The sequence below is a fragment of the Rhinatrema bivittatum genome, chromosome 2 (genome assembly GCF_901001135.1).
Source record: "Rhinatrema bivittatum chromosome 2, aRhiBiv1.1, whole genome shotgun sequence".
NCBI lineage: Eukaryota > Metazoa > Chordata > Amphibia > Gymnophiona > Rhinatrematidae > Rhinatrema > Rhinatrema bivittatum.
Genome location: NC_042616.1, coordinates 589,715,524 through 589,729,103, shown reverse-complemented (window position 1 = coordinate 589,729,103; position 13,580 = coordinate 589,715,524). Strand labels below are relative to the sequence as shown.

General features: G+C 48.7%; 1 protein-coding gene across 1 annotated transcript in view; it reads left to right on the top strand.

The window, feature by feature from the left end:
* The window catches only part of SMCHD1 (structural maintenance of chromosomes flexible hinge domain containing 1), a 1,156,633-nt gene that overhangs the window by 314,912 nt on the left and 828,141 nt on the right, over positions 1–13,580 (top strand).

Genomic DNA, 13,580 nt, shown 5'->3' with positions numbered 1-13,580 from the left:
CTGAATGCAGGTTCTCTTCCTGACTCACTGAAAAGAGCATTGGTATGTCCAATTTTGAAAAAAGTTTCTGCTGAGCCGACATTACCTTTGAATTATCACCCCATCTCATCTCTCTCATATTTATCCAAAATAGAGAATGCAGTACTCCAATTTACCACTTTTCCTGAGCCCAATCCCTCTCTGGATCAGTACCAATTTGGATTCTGGCAATTTCGCAATACTGAAATGCTCCTTCTCTCTAGTTTTGACACAATTCAGGGTTTGAATGTGGAATTTCTTTTGCACTTATTCTCCTAGATATTTCATCTGCCTTTGACCCCATCGATCACTGTATCCTTCTCTCCTGGATGCGTGCACTCAGTAATGCTGTTTCTGTGATTTCATGCTTTACGTCATACATAACACTTTTGTTCTCAACAAGTAAAAATTGGGTTGGAAATTTCAACTTGGGTCCCTCTTCAAAAATCAGAATATACCCATATCCAAAACAGTTCATAATCTCTGCATTCTCATCGATCTGTCTTTTTGCATGCTCACATTAAGGCCCTTACACAAACTTTGTTTTTCAAACTGTGACTGTCTTTTAAAACCACTTCTGGATTCTCCTGATTTTCGAACGGTTTTCAATTGCTTCTTTTCTCTGGTTTGGATTATTGCAATGCATTTTTCACCGGTTTGGCTGCTTATTCAATTTGCCCTTTACAGATTATCCAAAATTCTGCTGCCATACTATTAATTGCAACACACATGTGAACACATCACCCTAGGGAAGATTTTGAAAAGAGGCACCTCCTTTTACATATCTGGATAATGTTGATGATACAAGCCCCATATACTTTCATAATGGAAGGATTCCCCTTTGAGATCAAAGTATATTCTTTCAGTATTCGACATTTCTTGAATTTGAGCATGATAATAATCCAGGCAAGGCCCAAATTTCTGAAAGGTGGCTATGGCAAAGTGTGCCGCTAGAAGGAGTTGCCTAACTAAGGATATATGCTTAACTGGTATTCCTTAACCCTCCCAGCAGGCCAAAAGACCCACTGTTGATTTAACATGTACAGGGAGATCAAGAATATCAGCAATTTCCTAGCGTGTGGCAGATGGACTCAAAACAAGTGGGTATAGTGTGCTCGTGCTAGCAGTTGGAGACGGATCTGACGTCAGCACGGGTACATATACCCCCACAGGAAGTGTAGCAAATCAGTAATTTCCGTCTCCAAAGCAGTTTGGAGCTACCTCACGCTCGCTGAGCGTGTTTCCAAATTCTAATGACTAAATTCATAGAAGAAACCTACTGAAGACGAGCCCCGCACTCCTGCGGTGATACCAGGCGGTCACTCACCCAGTTGAGTTTCCCGAGCTGACTTCCGTGGTCCCTCGGAAGCAAGAGCCTCGGTCCGGTGGCCGGTTCGCGGCAGGGACCTAGCCCCCGAGTGAGAAGGGCTCGGGCGCGGCTTGGCCCCCGAGCGAGACTAGTTCGGGCGCGGCCTGGAGGCAGCCTCGGTCCCGGCGTGGACTTGGCCCCCGAGCGAGACGAGTTCGGGCGCGGCCTAGAGACAGCGGGTGCACTTCCTTATGCGCGGCGGTGAAGGTACTCACCCTCTCCCCCCGCAGCTGGAGACCGCCCGGGTCGCAGCCGGGAAGCGCCGAAGATAAGGTAAGGCGTACATCTTTACTTGGTCTCCGATGAAGTGTGGACTAACTGGGCCTGCCTACGAGGCAGCCCGCCGAGGAGGTCGCCATTTTGCCTGCCTACTCACCTTCGCCGATAAGTGCACGTTGCTAAGCGCACGCGATAGGCGCACGTTGTTAGCGCACGCGATAGGAGCACGTTGCTGGCACATTGTAAGACGCCCGTTTCTAGGCGCACATTGTAAGGCGCCCGTGTATAGGCGCACATTTATAAGACGCTCGTTCTAGGCGCATGCTGTTAAGCGCACTTGTTAGGCGCACATCATTGGGCGACACCGAATCTCAGGCGAATGGAGCATAAGAGAGCCCATGCGTCCGCAGAGCTGGCACCTCCAGAATCAGGCATGAAAGCTCTAAGCCTCTGCTCAGCATGCAACCTCAGAGCCACACAGAGCGAGGAAGCAGACTCACTATGTGCCCAATGTGAGGAGGCCATGGGAGTTCCAGGACAGGACCGGTCCCAGCCCAGCGGTTCCTGAGGGAGCACACCGGACTTAGCAGGCCGCGGTGAGCAGCCAGGGAACCCGAGAGACCTGGTGCCCCTACGGCCAGATCCGGCTTCACTTTCCTGGGTGGAATTATTCAAGGGGATTCACGCCTTTGTCCAGATGCAGTCTGCTCCTCGAATGGGTCATTCCGTCCCGGTTGATCCGGCCCCTGGACCCTCGAGACCTAGGCGCGGCCGCTCGCCACCCGACAGCCCCGATTACTAGGATTCGGATTGCTCCGAGGAAAATGAGGAGCCCCCCCGAGGAGGGTGAACTTCCCTCGAAGATAGAGCCATATCGGACCATGAGGTGCTTCTTTCGGAAAGAGGATCTTTCAGGCCTGGTCTCATAATGCCTATCGGAAGTGGCCATTCCGGGCCAGGATACCCCAGGGGACCCTAAAATGAACCCCCTGTTAGAGGGCCTGCGCCAACCAGCTCACCATTTTCCCCTCCTAGAAGCAGCACAGCAGCTAATCGATCTGGAATGGAAGGCACCGGAGGCCTCATTCAAAGGGGGTCGGGCCTTGGCAGGCATGTACCCTCTGGATCCGGCGTCCAAGGAGCTGCTGGCGTGCCCCAAGGTAGATGCCATAGTTAACGCAATAGTGAAGCACACCACCATTCCGGTTGAGGGGGGAGTGGCCCTCAAGGATTCGCATGACCGACGCATGGACACCATTCTGAAACAAGCTTTTGAGGTAGCAGCCATGTCCCTACGAATCGCAACCTGCTGCACCGTGGTGACGCGCTCCTGTTTATCACAGGCGAGAAACAACACCCAGGGAGCAGACATGGAATCAGCTCTCGCATTTCTCACTGATGCAGCCTCCGACCTCGTCCATACGGCAGCCAAGGGAGAGTCCTCCTCAGTGGCAGCCAGGAGACAGCTTTGGCTACGTAATTGGGCGGCCGACTCGTCCTCCAAGACACGACTCACAAGAATGCCCTTTAAGGGTTTTTTACTGTTCGGCAGCGATCTCGAGAACTGGGCTACTAAATGGGGTGCCTCTCCATTACCCCGTCTACCAGAAGACAGGCCAAGGAGGAGCCAGCGTTCCTTTTCTAGACCATCCAGAGATAGAAATTCTCAGCGCTTCAACCCTTACAGGACTCGCTATCGAGCACCTCGTTCCCAGGCCAGGAACCAGCCCTTTCGGACTAAGCACACCAAGAAGAGAACTGGCTCGGGTTCTGGCCCCGGCCGCAACCCACAATGACAATCAGCCGACCCATCCGGGGGTAGCAGCCATAGGGGGCAGGCTAACCCTCTTCTACCACAGGTGGGTCGAGATCACTTCGGACCAGTCGGTCCTCGCCATCATCCGAGAAGGATATTACCTGGATTTCCTTCGGCTTCCGCCGAACAGGTTTGTGGAATCTCCTTGTTCACCGCTCAAGGCAGCGGCACTAGAAGTGACTTTACAGAGGCTCCTGGCCCTAAAAGCCATAATCCCAGTACCTGCAGGAGAGAGAAATTCTTGGCATTATTCCATTTATTTCATAGTACCCAAAAAGGAGGGCACTTTCAGGCCCGTCCTGGACCTCAAGTCAGTCAACCGACACCTACGGGTCCCCAGCTTTCGCATGGAAACTCTGCGGTCTGTCAAGAATTCAGTACAGCCAGGGGAGTTTCTCACCTCCCTAGATCTGTCGGAAGCCTATCCATCAGGATCACCAGCGCTATTTACGCTTTAAAGTCCTGAATCAGCACTTCCAGTTCCGAGCTTTACCCTTCGGGTTAGCCACCGCACCGCGGATCTTTACCAAGGTCATAGTAGTAGTGGCGGCGGTACTCAGGAAGGAAGGAATTCTCGTCCAGCCCTACCTGGACGATTGGCTGATCAGGGCAAAATCACCGGAGGAGAGCCACCGGGCAACCAACAGAGTTATAGCTCTTCTGGAAAGCCTCGGATGGGTAGTCAACATAAACAAGAGCTCCCTACAGCCGTCCCAGTCGCTGGAATACCTAGGGGTCCAATTCGACACCCAAGAAGACAAGGTCAGCCTGACCTCCAAGAGAAAGGCAAAATTCCAGAGTCATCTGCAGGTCCTGCTGAGCGCCAACCGGCCCACAGCTCTGGATTACCTACAGGTCCTCGGCCTCATGGCATCCACTTTGGAGGTGGTACCATGGGCGCGGGCACATATGAGACCATTGCAACGCGCCCTTCTATCTCGATGGAGCCCACGATCACAGGACTACACCATACACCTACCTCTACCGGCCAGAGTGCGGTATCAGCTACGGTGGTGGTTGCAGCCCGGCCACATGAGCCGGGGGTCAAGAATGTCCACCCCAACCTGGATCCTGCTCACCACAGATGCCAGCCTGAACGGATGGGGAGCACACTGCGAGGAGCTCACCGCCCAAGGGCGGTGGACCAGAGAAGAGTCAAGGTGGAACATCAACCGACTATAGGCACGGGCAGTCAGGCTTGCGTGCCTGCGATTTGCCCGCAGACTTCGCAACAGAGCGGTCAGAGTGATGTCAGACAATGCCACCACGGTGGCATACATCAACCGACAGGGCGGAACCAGAAGCCAACAAGTGTCCCTAGAGAGAACTCCCCTGATGATTTGGGCAGAAGAAAATCTCCAGGACATCTCTGCCGTCCACATCGCCAGGAAGGACAACACCACGGCAGATTTTCTCAGGAGAGAAAGCCTAAACCCGGGGGAATGGCAGCTGTCACCCACAGCTTTTCAGATAATTGTGGATCAATGGGGGCACCAGCCATGGACCTATTAGCGGACAGGTCCAACGCTCAAGTTCCCAGATATTTCAGCCGCAGGCGGGATCCTCGAGCCCAGGGGATCGATGCCCTGGTGCAGCCGTGGCCTCAGGGGATCCTGCTATACGCCTTTCCTCCGTGGCCCCTGCTGGTCGCCATTGTACACAGGATTCAGCGACACAGAGGCCTAGTTCTTCTAGTGGCCCCGGACTGGCCAAGAAGACCCTGGTACGCAGACATGAGAAGACTACTGGCAGGGAACCCTCTACCTGTGCCTCCCTACAGGGACCTGCTACGGCAAGGCCCCATCCTACACGAGGATCCAGGTCACTTCTCTCTTACGGTCTGGCCATTGAGAGGGCTAGACTGAAGAAAAGGGGATACTCGGAGCCGGTAATAGATACACTCCTCCGAGCTCGCAAGTTCTCCACATCACTAACATATATCAGGATCTGGAGAGTTTTTGAAGCCTGGTGCGACTCTCACAGCACCAATTCGCATGCCGCTAAGATTCCTATCATTTTGGACTTCCTGCAAGATGGACTTCAGAAGGGTTTGTCCCTCAGCTCCATCAAGGTTCAGGTAGCAGCGCTGTCTTGCTACGGTCCCAGGAGTGACGGCAACACCATTGCCAAACACCCAGACGTCTCACGTTTCCTGAAAGGAGTCAAACACCTTCGCCCGCCACTACAGCGGCCAGTGCCCTTGTGGAACCTCAACCTAGTATTGGAATTTTTGGCGGGATCAGCCTTCAGGCCCTTTCGAGGCCTGTCTTTCCGTTTGTTAACCTTGAAGATGGTGTTCTTGCTGGCTGTGTGTTCAGCACGCCGCATCTCAGAGCTACAAGCACTATCCTGCCGTGATCCATTTCTCAGAATCACTCCAGAGGCTATCCATCTTCGCACAGTTCCATCCTTTTTACCCATAGTGGTCTCACACTTTCACCTCAACCAAACCATATCCTTGCCTACCACGGAAGGTTTGAAGAAGTCAGAAGAAGGTCGAATGCTACGCCATCTCGACATCAGCAGACTGCTGTCCAGATATCTGGAAATGTCAGAAGCAGTACGAAAAACGGACCACCTGTTCGTCCTGCACTGCGGGAAGAAGCAAGGGGAAGCGGCCTCACGGCCAACCATCGCCCGCTGGATTAAAGAAGTTATCAAGGCAGCCTACGTCGAGGCAGGAAAACCACCGCCTCTAAAGGTCAAGGCTCATTCTACCAGAGCGCAATCGGCCTCTTGGGCAGAAACTAAGCTGCTGTCGCCTGCAGAGATATGTAAAGCGGCGACGTGGTCCTCCCTCCATACCTTCTCCAGATTTTACTGTCTGGACGTCCAGGCCAGGGAGGACACAGCATTTGCGAGGGCAATCCTAAACGGAGCTCGGGCAGCCTGCCGCCCAGCCCGGGAGTAGCTTTTGTACATCCCACTTGTTTTGAGTCCATCTGCTACACGCTAGGAAATGTAGAGATTACTTACCTGATAATCTCCTTTTCCTTAGTGTATGCAGTTGGACTCAGCATCCCGCCCGGCTGCCGGTATACATGGGGATTCGCCGACTCACGGTAAGCCATGTTTTCTTATATAGGGCTTCCACCCTGCCGGGTGTCGACGCCTTCCGGCTGAGTACACTGGTGATCTCCAGCTACCATCAATTTGTCACGGTAATCCTGTTCATTTAATCGATCGGTCAATCACACATATATCCATAAAAGTTTTGCAAGGAAGATTACTGATTTGCTACACTTCCTGTGGGGGTATATGTACCCGTGCTGACGTCAGATCCGTCTCCAACTGCTAGCACGAGCACACTATACCCACTTGTTTTGAGTCCATCTGCATACACTAAGGAAAAGGAGATTATCACGTAAGTAATCTCTACATTTCCTGTGTGACCCCTGACCAAAATAGCTGCACATCTACTCATTCCCACCACATGTGCAGATATGTTCCAGTCTCCCTGCAGCCCCTCTAAGAGCTTGACTGTTAATTTTATTCTTCTAGTGCATATAGAGATGAAAAGCAGACATATCCATGTATTTTTCCTGGCTCTAGCATCTAGATCAGGATTCAAATCTGAGTTCCATGTTTTAGTAATAGACTGAGGAGTCACCACCCCATCCCCACCGCCAGTATACCCCAGTAAAGTATTGTAATGCTTTTTGCATGTGAGCACCAAACAGATATGATTCCTTGACATTTAGGGGCTCAAGAAGTCTGGTCAAATCAAAATAGCCCTCCAAGGCCTGTCTTGGTTGCAAGTCATATGCATGTGATACAGGAGGGAGATAAGTCCTTGCTGATCTGTGAAAATGACATAAAGTCATCTCATAATTGAGCAATAAAATTCAATCCACTATCCCGCCATTCCTTAAAGACAGGAGCAAAAGTAGAAGGGGAAGGATTTTCTTATATATTATCATCATGGGGAATGTTGTCCATGTCTTACCCAGAAATTGAAACACTTGCCTCCAGGTCTGTAATATGTGTGCTAAAGTTGGGCTAGTCCTATATATACGGCAAGTATACTGCGACTCAGTAGGCAGAAAAGGAAGGATAGATTCAATACATCTACTTGTTCTTTTTCTAGCAGTAGGCAAGAGGAATTGAATTATGAAGCTAAGCTTTAAGACCCACCAGCCTAGACGCCCATTAGGATTTGGAAGTGCCAATCCACCCTGGTTTTTCGGCAGCAATAGGCAGCTCAGTCAAATCTTAGATTTTTTTATGCTATCATATAAGTTTAGAAATAGCACAGCACTGCATAGGAGCATGAATACCTTAGCTGGGTTGTTACAAGGAATATGTTGAAAGAGAGAAGTTTAGGGAGGAGGTTCATTTTTAGAAGCTTAATCCTGCCTGCCCAAGAGAGCAACAGGTTTATCCATTCAGTCATTTTGTATGTTTGCTAATCATAGATGCATAATTTTTTGCATAAAGGTCCATGAGCTTCTTCTGAATATTAATGCCGAGATATTATGTCGTCCTAGCCAACCAAAAATCTGAGAAGCACGTAGGTATAGTAATTTTGGGTCCTATCAGACATTTCAGACTTGTCAAAGTTAACTTTTTATCCAGAAATGATTCTGTATTCTGTTAAATCATTCATTAGAGCAGGGCCAGATGTCTGGAGGTCAGTCAAATAGATCAAAATATCATCAGCATATAACAAGATCTTTTGAACATGGCCTCCAAATCGAAGCCCATGAATAGCAGAGTGTTGCCTAATGGCACTGGCTAAAGGCTCAATGGCTAGGTCAAAGAGTAGAGGAGATAAAGGGCAGCCCTGTCTGGTTCCCCATGCTATGGAAAAGAAAGAGGACAGTACACCATTAACAATTATACGAGCTCTGGGTCTAGCATATATTGCTCTAATCCATAAAAGAAATTTATTGGGAATCCCAACCTGGCAAAAGGTAGGCCAACAAAGCCTTTTCAGTGTCCAATGAGATGACTAAACCTTCCACTCACCTACTTCGAGCTAAATGTAGTATATTGAACAGTTGACTGGTGTTGGATGGGGATAATTTGCCCTTTACAAAGCCAGTGTGATCATAATTTATTAGACTAGGCAAGGCCTCCTCTAGTCTCATTTGTAAAACTATGCCCAGAATCTTTGACTGAATTTAATAAAGAAATGGGCCGATAGGAGCCACAGTCTAAGGTGTCCTTCCCCTTTTTGTGGATGAGGAACACATTTGTATCTGCCATGTCACCCAAACCATGCTCCTCCCCAACAATCTAATTAAATATTGGTAACAGAAATAAGGCCATCTCTGAAAAGTATTTCTTGAAGATATCAATATAGAACCTATCTAGGCCAAGACATTTGCCATTCTGTAAAGCTTTAATAGTAGCCTGTATCTGTAGTAGTGAAATAGGTGCAGACCACTTCTGCTGAGTCTCAGAAAGACATGGCAGTGGAGTCAGAAAAGCCTGTATTTTACTCATATCAATCTGAGTGGGCTCAGAGTATAAAGTGGAGAAGTACTGTACAAATAATTTCTCTTTATCCCAGGACAAGCAGGATGCTAGTCCTCACATATGGGTGATGTCATTGAACGGAGCCCAGGCGGGAAAACTTTCTGTCAAAGTTTCTAGAAACTTTTGACTGGCCCAGTGAGGCCACTGAGCATGCCCAGCATGCTATGATATTCTCTGCCACAGGTGTCTCTCTTCAGTCTTCGTTTTTTCCGTGCTGCAGCCAGCATCGCGGATCCGGAGCCGTTGAGTTTTTCTCAACTTTCTCGTGACTATTTTAGTCTAAAAGTGATATTCTCTCTCACAAAAAATCTCTCGGGGTCTCTCCTTACCGGCCGGTAAGTAACCCAGTCTTAGATTTCTTTTTCGGAGAGTAGGAAAATTTACCTCACTCGAATCGACGGCCGTCATTCGATAAAAAAAAATGTCGACAGGATTTAAAAAATGTCCTGTTTGTACTAGAAAAATGTCACTTACAGACCCACACACCGAATGTGTGATGTGTCTGGGTGACAAACATGACGTACAGAATTGTCCTCAATGTGCGGAAATGACGCCGAAATCGAGGAAAACCAGGCTCGAGAAAATGGAACATTTGTTCAGCCTGCAACTTATACCTTCCCCGTCGCAGTCGTCTAGGTTGTCTCCGGCTGGAGCGACTAAGCGAGTAATACTTAAAAAAAACCTTGCCCGGGACCGTCGGGAGATCATTCCTCCCCTTCCTCGTCTTCGACGTCGACAAAGTCGTCCGAAAAATCGAAGTCAAAACATCGACACCGACATAGAAGCCCCTCGTTGTCCGACCCTGCTTCCCAGCAGCCCTCGACAGCGAAGCGGCCTAGAATTCAAGAAACGTCGGAGTCTTCAACGCCTCGGCCTACCTCGACTCCATTGCCGGCACCAGATCCAATGCAAACTACATCCCAAGAACTGGTACTTCAGCCTGCGCCTCCGCCCACAACCGCTCTGCTTCCAACGGTTGTGAGGCCGGAATTGTCCGATTTAATCCGACAAGCGATCTCACAGGCTTTAAAGGAACAACTTACAATGCCGACTTCATTGTCGATGCCGATGATTTCCACATCGATGCCGGCAAACTTGCCGATGCCGGTGGGCATTCCGATGCCGGGGCCATTCTTGACTCTGACGGTACACAGAGACTCGACGTCGACACCAAAGATCATTACGTCATCGATGTCGATATACGCTCAAATTCCGGCTATTTCATCTATACCGTTACCTTCGATGTTGCCACCATCGGAATCGACACCAAGAGTACTACCATCGACAACTACTTCAAGGACACCTATTCTTCCCTCGACAATACCTGAGCAAGAGGATAGTGACACTCAAGAATTGGCTCTTTTTCAACGACTTTTGAAAAAATATCAAAAAGTTGTCGACAAAACTCCCCAGAAATTTAGTGAGGTCAATCCTCCCACAATTTCTATCGATGACCCTTTACCTGGACCATCAGGTATTTTTACAAGGAAAGTCCCAAGAACTCCCTATCAAGAACCAGATGAAGAAGATTCTTGGGATGATCAAGGGACAAATACTTCTTCTGAGGAGTTCATGTCCGAACCCTCACCTCCTGAAGTAAGGAAAAGATCCCCACCTGAGGACTTATCCTTTTCAAGTTTTGTCCAAGAGATGGCTGATACAATACCATTTAAGCTATCATCAGAAGAGGATTCGAGACAACACACCTTAGAGGTGTTACAGTTTGTGGACCCACCAAAGCAAGTTTTGGCTATTCCCATCCACGAAGTCCTGTTGGACCTACAACAACGAGTGTGGGAACACCCATGCACGGTTCCAGCAGTGAATAAACGTGTAGACACTACTTACCTAGTGCAGCAGGCACCAGGCTTTCAAAAGACACAGTTACCACATCAATCTGTGGTAGTGGAATCTGCCCAGAAAAAATCAAAAAGGGTACGTCCACATTCCTCAGCTCCCCCAGGAGAAAGGATCATCGCTTTCTGGACTCTTTGGGCAGAAAAGTGTACCAAAGTGCACTTTTATCTTCTAGAATCTCTGCCTATCAACTGTATATGACACAGTATCAAAGGGATCTCTGGAAGCAAATGGAGCAATTCACAAATTCTCTCCCGGAACAATTCCAAGAATCTGCACAATCCATCATTACCAAAGGCCTAGAGGCTGGGAAACATGAGGTAAGGGCTGCTTATGACAATTTTGACACAGCCTCAAGAACAGCAGCAGCTGGCATTACAGCAAGAAGATGGGCCTGGTTGAAGGCATCAGATCTCAGGCCTGAAGTGCAAGACAAGCTGGTAGATCTACCATGCCGTGGAGATAATTTGTTTGGGGAAAAAGTGCAGGATGCTGTCCAACAACTTAAGGATCATACAGAGACCTTAAGACAGTTATCACAACTACCTCAAGAACCAACAACTCAGGCACCTAGACGCTTTCCACGTAGGGAACCCAGACGTCCATATTACAGACCAAGAAGGTACTATAATCAGCCTACCAGACCCAGACCTTCTAGGCCTACCCAGCGCTCTCAGGCCAGACAACCAAGAACAGCCCGTACCCAGCCTCCTCCACAGACTGGTCCAGCTACTGGTTTTTGAACACAAATCCAGAGATCAGACCCACCCTCCTAAACCCCAAACAACACCTACCAGTGGGAGGAAGGATTTCCTATTTCCACACAAATTGGGGAAACATAACAGACCAATGGGTACTTTCCATTGTAGCTCACGGTTACAAACTAAATTTTCTCTCAATTCCTCCAGAATTCCCACCAACTTCCTACCCACAACAAAATTCACAAATAATTCAATTACAAATAGAATTATCCACCCTCCTGACAGCCAGGGCCATTCAACCAGTGCCCAGGTCTCAGCAGGGCAGAGGATTCTACTCCAGATATTTCCTCATTCCAAAGAAAACTGGAGGCCTACGTCCCATCCTCGACCTCAGAAATCTCAACAAATTTCTAAAGAAAGAAAAGTTCAGGATGGTCTCCCTAGGCACAATGCTTCCACTTCTTCAAGCAGGAGATTGGCTCTGTTCTCTGGATCTTCAAGATGCTTACGCCCATATTCCAATATACCCGCCTCATCGCAAGTATCTACGCTTCAAGGTGGGCCTTCATCATTTCCAATACAAGGTACTCCCATTCGGCCTAGCTTCTGCTCCCAGAGTGTTCACCAAATGTCTGGCAGTAGTAACAGCGCACCTACACAAAGAAGGGGTACATGTTTTCCCATATCTGGACGATTGGCTCATCAGAAGCCAAACTCAACAAGGAGCAATACAGTCTCTCAACAAAATTATTGCTCTATTGCACTCCATGGGATTTCTCATCAATTATCCAAAATCACATCTAACTCCAAACCATCTCCTACAATTCATAGGAGCAGATTTGAACACCAACCTCTCAAAGGCATTTCTACCAGAAGATCGAGCAAACACACTGTCTCTACTGGCAAACTCGATTCACTCCAAGAAACAAGCAACAGCTCATCAGTTTCTAACATTACTAGGCCACATAGCATCCACAGTTCATGTCACTCCTATGGCAAGACTAGCCATGAGGGTAACTCAATGGACTTTAAGATCACAATGGATCCAAGCCATTCAACCACTTTATTCTCCAATTCAAGTAACCCACCAACTACGTTCTTCTCTACTGTGGTGGGTGAACAAGGACAATTTGTGCAAGGGCCTACCCTTTCAACACCCAGTTCCACAAATAACTCTGACTACAGATGCATCCACCTTGGGTTGGGGAGCTCACATAGGGAATCTCCAAATACAGGGAATATGGACAAAGCTCGAAGCAACATTTCAAATCAATTTCCTGGAACTTCGAGCTATACGTTATGCTCTGCATGCCTTCAAGGACTGCCTTACAAACAAGACTGTGCTGATCCAAACAGACAACACAGTAGCCATGTGGTACATCAACAAACAGGGAGGGACAGGCTCGTACCTCCTTTGTCAAGAGGCAGCCCAGATATGGGGTTGGGCCTTGAACAACTCCATGTTTCTCAAGGCCACTTACCTAGCGGGCATTCACAATGTAGTGGCGGACAGACTCAGTCGTCAATTCCAACCACACGAATGGTCCCTGGATCCCACAGTAGTGACCAGGATTTTCAACGTTGGGGACAACCAACAGTAGACCTCTTTGCATCACACCTGAATCACAAAGTGGACCACTACTGTTACCGATACAATCTGAACAACAAGCCATCCAAGGACGCATTTGCTCGCCCTTGGACCTCAGGCCTGTTATATGCGTATCCTCCGATACCACTCATAACCAAAACTCTAGTGAAGCTACAACAGGACAAGGGGACCATGATACTCATAGCCCCATATTGGCCTCGACAGGTATGGTTTCCCACACTGCTGGACCTCTCAGTCAGGGATCCAATTCGCCTGGGAGTAGCTCCCACTCTCATAACTCAAGATCAGGGTCGGTTGCGACATCCCAACCTCCAATCCCTATCCCTGACAGCTTGGATGTTGAAAGCTTAATCTTACAACCACTCAATCTTTCATCCAATATATCCCAAATTCTTATAGCTTCACGTAAACCTTCCACAAGGAAGAACTACGCTTCCAAATGGAAGAGATACACTTTGTGGTGCAAGCAGAAAGACATTAATCCTTTCACTTGCCCTACAAAGTCTTTAT